Here is a 13792-nt window from a genome sequence, read left to right as displayed (position 1 = left end):
ATGCAGAATTTATAGTAGAAGACCGTGGTATATTCCCGCTTCAGCCCCTATAATTTTATAGGTGGCAGATGGTGGCAGATGGTTGTCATTAAGTTCCTTTTAGTGGAAAAACAGAGAATCTTACATATTCATAGGCGCTTGAAAAATGTCTACGAATACCTGACAGTGAACAAAAGCACGGTGTGTCTTTGGCCAAGGCGTCTGTCACATCGGAATAAGGTCACGCAAACCTGTCCAATCACCTGCATGCTGGCCGGTCGTGCACAGCTGTAACTCCCGCAGTTTTGGAACGTACGGACACTCTCCTTCGAGGTGATCGACGGATCACAATCAAACACCTCGCTGCACATCTGTTGGTACTGCAAACACTCTCGTCCACCAGTTGTTGAACTCAGTTATGTGCCCGCTGGGTTCCTCGCCGCCTAACACAAGCCCATCCTGAGCAACGAAGGACCATCTGTGTGGCATTACTTGCGCTTTTCGACGCTGATTGTGAAATTTTCGTTTAACATCCTCACAGGCGATGAAACATGAGTTCGTCACTTCGAACCGGAAGCATCCATCCTACATCCGGATCTCACACCTTCGACTTCCATATGTTTGGCCCAATAAACGATGCAATCTGCACGAGGCGGTACATGCATAATGGGGATGTTATTGATGCAGCAAGATATTGATTCCGATGTCGTCCGGTATAGAGTGGTATCATGCGGGTATACATGTCCTCCCAGTAAGGTGACGTATTGCCGTAGCATTGTATGAAAATTATGTTGAAAAACAGGGTTTTGTAGCCAAAAGAGTGGGGTATAATATGGTATATTGGAATACTGAACAACCTGCATTGAAAAAAGGTGTTGCAATACTTATTGAACTCCCTTGTAGCTGACTGGAGGCGTGTACTGTGCTCCAACGAATTGTCATTTCATTTCCTTTCAAATGATTCAAGGCATCCATTGTACCGAAAACTTCGATTACGAGATAAGTCACACAAACCTGAAGGCTGTAAATTCAACTAAATACTTAGGGATTACAATTACAAATAACATAAATAGGAACGATCATATAGATAGAGTTGTGGATAGAGCAAACCAAAGACTGCGATTCATGTGCAGAACACTTAAACTATTAAAGAGACTGCTTACACCACACTTGTCCGCCCTATTCTGGAGTACTGCACCAGGTGGTTCAAATGGCTCTGAGCACTATGCGACTTAACTTCTGAGGTCACCACTCGCCTAGAACTTACAACTACTTAAACCTAACTAACCTAAGGACATCACACACATCCATGCCCGAGGCAGGATTCGAACCTGTGACCGTAACGGTCGCGCGGTTCCAGACTGTAGCGCCTAGAGCCGCTCGGCCACGTCGGCCGGCGGGGAAGGAAATCGGCCGTGCCCGTTCAAAGGAACCATCCTGGTATTTGCCTGGAGTGAATTCGGGAAATCACGGAAAACCTAAATCTGGATGGCCAGACGCGGATTTGAACCTTTGTCCTTCCGAATGCGAGTTCAGTGTGCTAACCACTGCGCCACCTTGCTCGGTGAGATTAGAACTTTGTAAGGACTTCCCAGCGAAAATTCTGCAACGTAGTCGAAATAATCTCGGCAACATGTGGGCGTCCATTACCTGCAATTGAATGATGCCATCCGTCCGCACTCCTGGGCGTCTGGACTTGACGGCGCACTTCAATTTTTGCGCTGTGTCCACATACCACTGTGCCACTGAGCAGCGGGCACTTGCAGTCAATGAGAAAGGTCATCATGACTTTCTCGGCACGCACACCTTTTGATTTTTTCGGTGTGGGGCGGTAATCCAGGTTCTTCCATTGTTGGCTCTGACGCTTGCTCTCCGGCTCTAAACAATGACACTATTTTTCTTCTGCCGCGACACTTCGGGACTGGAAACGATATTCTTCCTCCTGACACCGTTCCGGACGCTGCAGCGACGTTGACGTTCCGTTCAACATCAGCTCCTCCATCATGCTGTGGGAATCCCACTGCGCACAAATTTTGGGGAACTTCAGATGAACTGTCATGACGGCGTGAGTGGGACCGTGACTGATGCCCAACATAAGCGAAACGTCTTCCACCGTCGGCCGTCGGTAATCCCTGATGGCAGCATCCACTGCAGACATGACAGAAGGAGTGATGACATGTTGAACCTATCCTGGACGACTGTTGTCTTTCAGTGACACCCGATCTTCTTGAAATCGCTTATTCCACGCAAACACACGAGCACGAGATGTACTGTGTTCGCCTTACATGGCTGTGTTCCGTCATGAGTTTCATTTCCTGACACTGGTTCCGCCTTCTAAATCGCAATATGCCTCGCTGTTCCTTTTTCCCGATCTTCATAGTGAAGTTGTACCCACATGACCCGCTGACCTCACGTTGAGCACGCCCAACAGACATATGGCACAGCGCTGGACGTTCGTGCTGTTCCTTTTCGATTCTCAACACAAGGCACTTCTAACACACATCTACCAGCGTCACATACGTCCGCGCCATGCTCGTTATACAGTCTATCTAGTTTTTATCTGATTGCCCCTTATATTAAGCAACATGGCAACGCGATCACATTGCAGAGAAAGTCTTACCGAGATTCAGAGCAACCGGTGAAGTCTGCGCTCGCACACAAAAATTCCCTGTGCACCGGGCATTCTAAGTGGAGGGACATCCTAACAACGTGTCCCGTAAGCTGAACACCCCCTTGCATCGAAAACAGCGATATTATCGATCAAAAGCCTTGTAGTATCTTCCCGATCATTGCGAACGCCGTCAGAACTTTGGCCTGTTAAAAAATGATCAAAGTGCAGTAAAAGAGTTTAATATTAGTTCCACAAGTAGACACGAGCGAAAATATTGTGAAGCATAAGTTTATCCCTCTCCTCCACCTCCTCTTCCACCACCACCCCGCCCCCGTCCGCGTTGGAATATAAAGGGAATGGCTGACGAACTCTGAACAAGTGGAATGAATTTTAACGCGAACGCACTTTATCTGCCAGTAACTTGTACCCTCACATGGTAACTATGTTGGCGATTCACTGTTTCGCTCTCTTCGTTCACGTTCCGAAAGCTTACACATTTTTCTCGTTACGGCGTGCGCCCGCGCTGACATTCCGCCGGCATTTAATTCGGCAGTTTGCCATCGCGGATGTTTACTCTTTTCAGCGGCTCTTGTAAGGCCTCGCTTTAATGAGCTCGATACCTGGCTAGGCCGGTAGCTTACGCGCGCGCACGCCCTGTCCTATACAGCAGAAAGCCGCCAGCAAATCTGCAATTAACGTCCGACTCGCTCTCTCTATTCAGACGTTAATTTCGATGGAAACCATCGCACTCACACAATACGCCCGCTCCTACCGTATGTTTTGTGCTACGAATACCTTTCGCATTGTAGCGTTCAATCAAAAGCGTTCCATTGAAGCCATTGTTGTCGCGCACTGAAATATAAATTTCTGCACGGCAGACAAAGGGCGCCAAAAATAACCGGATGCCGCCCAAAACTGTGTGGCCCCGCGTTAGAATATCAAGCCGCCGAGATTATTTTAATTAGCCGCCTGTTTCTGATATTAGTGCCAAAGAAGCCGGTTTAATTAAATCTTTTGTCGAGATGACTGCGCGCTATTGTGTACGTGTATGTATGTGTGTGTGTCTGTGACGGGTACTGAGTGGAAGAGAAATTTCAAACGATAAACGGCATGAAAGCTTTGCCACTAGTTTAACCAGCTAAAATGTATGGCTCGTGTAATGCCATGGACCCAAACGACAAGTGGTAAATTTGTTGCGGTGCACGACACCCAGAACGTTTGGCAATAAATGACAAGTACGATAGATACCTGTTTTTAAAACTGTGGTTTTGGAAATAACAAGCGACGAAGTAAGAAAACATTGGAGTAGTTTTCAAGGCTAAAGATCATCTTTCAAGAGAAGGGTTTGGTCGTGAAAACTAAAGCTGCGATGACACATTTCTCTATACCTGTCGCTTGTTGCCTATCTTGTTCTTTCCATTGCATCTGTTGCCGCTTGCGTAGCTAACGATATTGCGCATATTGTCATACCTATCTATCGCATCCCAGCTCAGAAATTGAGAGTCGTCGAAGTCCTTGCTGTTCCGAAAGACCCTTGACCATCACCGGCGAGGAAAACAGTGTTAATAGAACTTGCCGGTTTTCATCCCTAAGCATATAAACCAACTCAGCATAGTCCCTATTATCGCGTATAATGTGTGTATTTGCTGCTGTTTTAGTGATCAACATTAAACCATGGTCTCTTAAGAAAAGTTCCACAAAATGACTGCAGTCTTGGACGCAGTTGCCACTAATGTAACACGTGAGCTGAGTATTATAGTTCCAGTACAGCAAACTCATCAACAGTCACAAATAAAAACATAACCTTAACACAATGGTAGCTGTGGTCACTGCGACTTTTGCCCGTTCATTCGATCACGAAGTTCGACTGTCACCGAGTTCATGAAATATTCCTATAGCCAAAATTGTACTGCGTCAAACTGACCTGAAAAAATATCTTAAGTTCTTTCTAACGTTTTCTTGAATAATACTTACCGGACAGCTTCGGAATTCACACGACTTGGTAACAGAGGACACATCAATACCTCCAGACACACAAAAAAATCCATAAAATTTCAGTTTGCTTGCACCTTAAACGGAAGATTAATGCGTGTTTCCACATTAATTAATGATGAGAAAGACAGAACAATACTTTTTATCATTTACGTAAAGAAAAAAGTCTTAGACACAAAGTTGGTTTAATCTGAAACTTCTTTCATGTTTACACAGAAACTTTTTGAAGATTTTATATTTAGCAATTCATTTTTGTGGCACTTACGTTCTTTCTTTTAAAAAATCTCAGTTCGAGGCCAGAGGAAAAACAACACACAAGATTCATTTAATATTACAGTATATTCATTTTCACAGGGAATCATTTCAATATAACTTCCTCAAGTAGTTGGTTGCTCCGTGAAGAGTTTACATTTTTCGGCTTACAGATAATAATTTACGCTGTCTCCAGTTCTTCTTCCTGTTGACACTGCCTACAGCTTCGTCTGTTGCATGGTATTACTCGGAGAGCGCGCTTTCATTGACTGGCGAAAGGTTCTTTTTTCCCTCCGCCCCATAATGTACTCTTAGCTACAATGAAAATTTTAATTGTTGTCTTCTCCCATCTCTTAGACTTATTTAAAGCAACTTCCTTTCTGTCCACATCATTATCGTATTAACAGCGTGCCACGACATCCACTCTTGACGAAATGCTGTGGAGGAAAGAAAGGAAAAAATATATTGCACCTCCCTATAAAGCTAGTTAAGCGATGTTAGGACAAAGTATGCCCCGACATTGGCCACACGCTGCGGCATCTACCCTTCCACCATCACTGCTGCTATAGTCTTTAGCACGGACTCGTGTCTTAATATGTGACCCATCATTCTATCTCTTCTATTTATTACAACTTAACTCCGTGATTAGATTCAGAGGAACACACGATACCGACCAATCACCGTGTCATCCTTTGCAATATGGCGTCATTCGGATGCGATATGAAGGAGCGTGGAGTCGGCACATGACTCTCCTGGCCGCTGTCTGCCTTCCAGACCTCACCCAATTAACGCTTCATTTGGCAGAACGAGGCTGAGTGTACCTCACTGCAGTTCTCCAACCAACGGTATAATCCATGGCTGAGCTGGTAACTGGGCCAGGAAACTCTGCAAGGCAATTTGACACACTGACCGCCCTTCATTATGTTCTTTGTTATGCATTTACTCTTCTCGTGTCGTAGTAGGAAGTCTTCAGTCCTCAATCAACGCATTTAATCTTCAACAGCCTCCTGTTCCGCCACACTGAAAAATATCTAATTGTTTCGTTACTGTCTATCCCCATTATCCTGATAAGGAAAATTCTGCAGCAGCAACTGCAGCGTGCAAGTGACTGGGAGTTGTTGGGGCGCAACTACACAGTACCTGAGAAAAGGATTTAAGCAACCAGAAAACACTGGCGGATATCAATACTACTTTGTACACCTACACACCATCAGGGTTGCAACTTTCTATAACAAGTAGAACTGTCCGCAGACTGCGTTAGTATTGTTCGTGTCTAGTCTTCTTGTCAGGTTTATTATGGAATGTAAAGGGTGTGAACAACGTCAGATGTTGAGTGATTACCGTGAAGGACACAGAGATACAGTGTACTAGTATGCGATTGGGTTATCAGCACCTGACAACCATTCACCTCTGCCCCTGCCACCCGAGAACGTGTAATGGACGCCCTGCAATACTGTGTGTCGTCCCGCACCGTTGATTGGAGACAAGCAGAAACTGGAGTATGGAATTAGCATCCCACGGTAGGCTGCCGTTAATGCCATGATATCAAGGGCCTCGTCTGGCGTGACCAGGAAGCATATGCTGCCGATGAGGTACCTCGCGATGAATCGCGTTTCTGCACTACCTCGGCTTGTCATCTTCTGAGAGTATGTCGGCTTCAACAGGACAATGGTCACCCACACAAGGCGCTTATCTGTGAACATTGTGTGTGATCAATACACCAGAAAAACAGTCAAAGTTGCATAATGCACTTTAATTTACAATACTTGATGACTACTTTTGGGTCTTCTATTTTCGGAAATACCATTTTGACCATCTGGATGATTTGAAAATGGGCCCTGATCCGAAACTAGTCATGAAGTAAATAAAAGTGAAATTTGCAACCTTGGCTGTTTTTCTGTTGTGGTGATTAACACATGTTGCTGCCCTGCAATTAATCCAGCACGCTAGAAATTCGTTTTTGTGTGATGTGCTCTCGCGGTCAGCAAGATGGATGGATCACGTGTCGGACCAGCACAGACGTCCGACTGCCAACAAACAGGATTTAGAGAACTAGATAACACAGCTGCAGGCCAGCTTGCACCAGGAGAGGATCCAACGACTTTAAGACAGCCTTCCGAATCGAATCAGCGCTTGCATTTTTCCACAGAGAATCGTCGTAGTGATAGGTGGATTGGTACTGCCAAGTGACTTGTATATTTGTCTCGATTTTCTAATCACTGAAGTAACATCACATAGCCTCTCAATACGTGACGTTTCATTTAGATTCCTTCTCCCTTTCTGGGTACTTTATTTTTATTGTCATGCAGTATATTTTCCCAGGTAGCACAACTTTATTACAAATCAGAATTGAACGTTAACTTGAATACATTTACATACAAAATGTGCGTGATATTAAGGTATTAAGGAACAACAATAAAAAAGTAAGAATAAAATACGCTAGAAAGCTAAAATTCAGGCAACGGATAACCCAAAGGAAAGTACGTAGAAGCTGTGGGTTCTGTTGAGAGGCACCCACATTCCTTGTTCATACTGTGGCATCAAGTAGTCAGGCCTGCAAGATGAGTGGTCTGCCAAGCGAGTGGATTCATTCTTATTTATCGAGTAACATGAACTCTAGTACTCACAATTAAGTTACAAATTATTCTTCTGTATGAATATTACGCAACGGAAACACGCATCTGACTATCAGTAATTTACAGAACTCTGACTGTTCACTAGGCACTGGCAATACCACATTTTCTTTTTTTATTTAACGGATTTTTCAACACGTGGCCATCGCACTGAATATGAGTGGCGCACACATTATAATTTCTGGATATCTTGACAACATACAATTTGAAGGAAAAGGCCACCAATCCTTTTTTTTCACTATCTTATTTATTCCGATAAATTCTATAACCTAAACACACAAATTCTATAACCTAAAACAATGACACATGAGAAATTCCGCCCAGTGGGCATGGCTTTACATTGATGAATCTCTATCTTATGGTCTCGTAATTATTTAACGCTACAGTGCACTTTCTGGATAGGATGGTGGATCTTTTATTATTTCTCACACTTCGACTCTCACAATCATCATCACGAAACTTTCCTCCAGGCCGAGCAGTACAAAAGGAACACGCATAACCCACTACCTCTTAAACTACCTTGCTACTCTCCCATGCAAACCACACATACTTAAATTACATGACATACACCACACTACAACATGAAATACAACACAGGGATTAGTCACAACATTATCACTTTCAGCTTTCCCACTTCAATTAATATTTATCCCAGTTTCACACGACACTGCCCCACTACGTAATTCTACTTTCCTACTATGAACTCTGGAGATATATGCACGTCTTCCTGTGCAATGCAAGCCAAGTGGCGTTGCTGGATAGATGGCTGACTCACCTTGCTTCTCTCTGAGAGTATTATAGTTTGAATCAAGCGCCACACGGAAACATATCACGCAAAGTAATATTAAGAACATATTCATCACACACACGAGTCCTCAACTGATACCATGGACGAGTACTTCTCTTTATCCTTTGTCTCATACACAGATTGAGACTCACACAGTACTCACCACGTGGAAGTACTCGTCTCTAATTTCAAGTCCTGCACACGCCATTTCTTAAATATTTCAACTTATAGTACACACGCTAGTAATTCAGCTTAACTTAAGCAGATGGAAGTACTTCAACTTATTGCTACACGTGGTTTCATTGTCACCGTTGGTCACTTCCGAAGATTACTACGATCCTATTAATATTACCTGCCTGACATTTAATTCTCCCCACAAAAGTTCCTGAAATAGAGAAATTATTATTTCAAACTACTCTTAAATATTGCACATGCATACAATGTCTCCACTCTTTTGTCATTACGGAGCACACCTAAGACAAGTCTTAACAGCACAAGATCCAGCGGCAGAGTGCCGAAACATGGCCGTTCTTCAGGTCCTCTCGCACCTGTGCCGAAGTGGGGGAGCACCTTGCTACTGTATTGGTCAGCCACATTTCAGGCACTCAAAGCTCAGATAAATATCATCTCTTTGGTCCCACCAAAGGTGGCCAAAGGATCGACTCAAAGATGATCATCTATTCACATTCACTATCTGCGGTTAGCAGACGACTATACATTCATTCATTTCACAGATCTCACCAAAGTGGATGTAGGGATTTATTTTGTGGGAGTGCACATGTGATCAATTAAATAAATAAATTGTCTCTCTTTTCCACATTGGTATCCGGCTTCGCTGTATTAATTGAAATTGAGTTATTATTTAAAAAAATATGTTGTTCTGACAAGAATAACGAAGAATGTTGTACCTATTTTCAATGTCGGGCGGTACTGTACCCTTTCACCACTGGCTACCCATGCAGAAAAAAATGGCACGGTACTATCCTTGCAATGCGAGGGTAGTTCCGAACATTTTTTAAAGAAAAGTGTATTAGAACAAACGTAGCAAGTCATCAAAATAACCAAGAGGAGACCTTAGCCCCTGGTGACCTCAAATAGACGACCAGATGCTGTTACTTTACCAAATTATTGACACAGTTGTTGTATTATTGTACTCCCCACAATCCGGAGTAACGTACACATACAAATTTACAACAATCCACATCACAAATAAAACATTACATCATACAAATAAAAAATAATGTTGAGATAAAAATTTGCTTAGTTACTGGGATCTTCGTTATTTTTATCAGTAATCCAAACTTCACTAATACTAATTGTACTCAGGAAATTTTAAATTGCTCACCGTCCAAACACAGAACAAGTAATCTGACATTCATAAATTGCATTGTAATAATCTTTACACGGCAATGTCTAAATACAAAAGAAAATCAACAAAAGAAAAAAATTTCGTACACTAGTTACACGTAGAATTCAGGCTCCATATCAGTACTATAAAATATACATCAAACCTACAGAGAAATAAAACTGAGAAGAAAAACAATGAAATATACCACAAGTTACGTACTGGTTACGTAATATAGTCAACCTAAGACATCATGTCATACCTCACTAACTATCATCACTTAAGCAATTGTCCACCAGTACAAATACCTGCTGCTGAGCTAGTCAGTCCATCAACTTTGATCAATACACGCAATAAATAGTTAGCAATAAGTGCTTGAATCCACCAGTAGCTCTTGTATCTTACTCTACTGCTCATTTCTGTATTGTTACACATTTAGACGACAAGAACTTGCATTTCGACTAGCCTTCGTTACACTTTAATGTGAAATATCACCACTGTGATAATGAAAATAAGTGGCTTCAGTCAACACACCAACAAGATCATTACTGTCCACGACATCAAAATGCATCAGTTAATTCCGATATTTGTTGTGCAATGCAAACTCTTGTCCCATGTGACAACCTTACTGACCAATGCAACAAGAGCCGCTACATTAGTATTACGCCACTGGCTAATAATTAAAGTGTCATTGTACCAAATATTCTAATAAACATGCTACATGAACTGGTAACCCAGAACAAAAAAAGAACACTAACTATTCTAAACACAAATGTTAATGAAATACAATTACATTTGCTGTCCCTTCAGGAATGAAACATATAAAAAAAAATTTACACAATTACAAGTACAAATACACTCCTGGAAATGGAAAAAAGAACACATTGACACCGGTGTGTCAGACCCACCATACTTGCTCCGGACACTGCGAGAGGGCTGTACAAGCAATGATCACACGCACGGCACAGCGGACACACCAGGAACCGCGGTGTTGGCCGTCGAATGGCGCTAGCTGCGCAGCATTCGTGCACCGCCGCCGTCAGTGTCAGCCAGTTTGCCGTGGCATACGGAGCTCCATCGCAGTCTTTAACACTGGTAGCATGCCGCGACAGCGTGGACCTGAACCGTATGTGCAGTTGATGGACTTTGAGCGAGGGCGTATAGTGGGCATGCGGGAGGCCGGGTGGACGTACCGCCGAATTGCTCAACACGTGGGGCGTGAGGTCTCCACAGTACATCGATGATGTCGCCAGTGGTCGGCGGAATGTGTACGTGCCCGTCGACCTGGGACCGGACCGCAGCGACGCACGGATGCACGCCAAGACCGTAGGATCCTACGCAGTGCCGTAGGGGACCGCACCGCCACTTCCCAGCAAATTAGGGACACTGTTGCTCCTGGGGTATCGGCGAGGACCATTCGCAACCGTCTCCATGAAGCTGGGCTACGGTCCCGCACACCGTTAGGCCGTCTTCCGCTCACGCCCCAACATCGTGCAGCCCACCTCCAGTGGTGTCGCGACAGGCGTGAATGGAGGGACGAATGGAGACGTGTCGTCTTCAGCGATGAGAGTCGCTTCTGCTTTGGTGCCAATGATGGTCGTATGCGTGTTTGGCGCCGTGCAGGTGAGCGCCACAATCAGGACTGCATACGACCGAGGCACACAGGGACAACACCTGGCATCATGGTGTGGGGAGCGCTCTCCTACACTGGCCGTACACCACTGGTGATCGTCGAGGGGACACTGAATAGTGCACGGTACATCCAAACCGTCATCGAACCCATCATTCTACCATTCCTAGACCGGCAAGGGAACTTGCTGTTCCAACAGGACAATGCACGTCCGCATGTATCCCGTGCCACCCAACGTGCTCTAGAAGGTGTAAGTCAAATACCCTGGCCAGCAAGATCTCCGGATCTGTCCCCCATTGAGCATGTTTGGGACTGGATGAGGCGTCGTCTCACGCGGTCTGCACGTCCAGCACGAACGCTGGTCCAACTGAGGCGCCAGGTGGAAATGGCATGGCAAGCCGTTCCACAGGACTACATCCAGCATCTCTACCATCGTCTCCATGGGAGAATAGCAGCCTGCATTGCTGCGAAAGGTGGATATACACTGTACTAGTGCCGACATTGTGCATGCTCTGTTGCCTGTGTCTATGTGCCTGTGGTTCTGTCAGTGTGATCATGTGATGTATCTGACCCCAGGAATGTGTCAATAAAATTTCCCCTTCCTGGGACAATGAATTCACAGTGTTCTTATTTCAATTTCCAGGAGTGTACATTATTTCCTATCTTGCGAGTCACATGGAATCATTTCATTCTGTGATTTTCTTGGGGTCAAAAAGTTGCTGATAGTTTTCCTAGAAACACTGTCTTGGTGTCAAAGCTCTCCCATGGTTACCCGGACGAAAGTCTTAAAGTCACTCAAATCGGCATTTTGAACACATTAAACACAAATGTCATAGTCACTCTCAGAGTACCATCCACACGAATCTGGTCATCCAGAAATGGCCCCACAACTACTATTACCCACGGTTCTGTCCTTTCAGTCCATGGTGTAATTAAAAGTCGTAAGTTCCAACATACAGCACTTATTCCCGCACCAATTATAGAAATGTCTTCTACAAATGCAAATGTCAATGTCCCACTTTAGTTTTATTTTTATTTTTTTTATTTTTTTGCGTTCAGACAATAATAAGTCACGAAACGACAACTGTCGTCTTTAAGTATACCAAGTGCCCCACATGCAATTCACAAAGCACACTTAACAAGTCACTGCCAAAAGTTTATGGATCCCACCATTCAGTGGTCAAGACAAAACAAAACAAAACAATCGTCCTGTCTGCTAAAGACAAAATCTTTTCCACCACTCACAACGTGGGAACACCAGTCCTTCACTTTCCACCTTCTGGAGACATACGAGCAGTCATCTTGTTTCACGGCTCCACAGTCCAGTACTAGTTAATAGCTGCTGGTAAAAAATACCCGCCGGAGTCTGCTGCGCGTCCTTCATTCTGCTGTGGCGCCGCCGCGCGAGCCATTGAGCAGAAGAAACCACTCACTGTTGCCTCCGCGGGGTACTTTCCCCCGTCGTAAGGGTGGCGGAACTTATGAATAGCTAGTGGTACCTGCGTGTCGCCCCAGGCTGTTGACCTGCTGTAGTGGGCACGTGGAGTGTACCTCGACCGGCAGTGGAGTGGGGAGTGCCGCGGCTCTGTCGCCTCACCCATGGCGACGTCAGCTTAGCCCCGCTAGCGGTTTGGGCGCGTTCTGCATAGCACCTCAGCGCTACGACACCCAATCAGTCAGACCCTTCCATGCATCTCGCAACATTACAGAAAAAAGGATATTCTTACATTATTTAAATACTCATTGATTACATGTATGATCTATTAGATACATTGGTAATAAAAGAATCTTTGTTCTAAAAAACATAAAATTATACACCCTAGTTTTCTACACATACAACATCAACATTTATCCCTTTTCTATATACAGCCCACACTTGTGCTACTGATTGTACCTGTCATCCCTCATACAAAACATGAAAGTGTTAAAAAAAAGGAATAAGAAACAATCTATACAGCTCATAATTACAATATCAAATAGTAGACTACTTTAACACCCTAACACAATAAAATATTAGAAACTGTTGATTCTAAAACTACAATATACAGTGAACATTTGTGCTTGTGACAGACTGAAAGTAATACCCCTTGAAAGTGTTCTAAAAAAAAAAAAAGAAATAATCTGTACAGCTCACAATTACCTACCACATGTTATTAAATAGTAAACTAGTTTAACATCCTAACACAATAAACATTTTAGAAACTGATGACTAAATCTACAACATACAATGCACCTTTGTGCTTGTGACAGACTGAAATTAGTATCTCGTTATATATTTTACCTTTTTATTATATATAACAACATATCTAGGACATGTATGAACCATCCACATGATGTCAGATCCTGACCTGCCATCGAGGTTCATCCAAATCAAACAATAAAGCCCAATAATGTTTTAGTTATGGATCGGTAGCATCCCCTGTACAGGAGTGTGCGCATTGATCACACTACTCTACGACTCTCACTCACCAGACATCACATTTTCCTTCTCATTCAATCCATTAATACACTAACAGAAAAGGTCTAGAAGTCAGCTAACCTTAACACCACCACACTCACGACA

This window comes from Schistocerca nitens, chromosome 1 (genome assembly GCF_023898315.1).
Source record: "Schistocerca nitens isolate TAMUIC-IGC-003100 chromosome 1, iqSchNite1.1, whole genome shotgun sequence".
NCBI lineage: Eukaryota > Metazoa > Arthropoda > Insecta > Orthoptera > Acrididae > Schistocerca > Schistocerca nitens.
The sequence above is the reverse complement of the archived record's forward strand: the minus strand, read 5'-3'. Positions refer to the sequence as shown.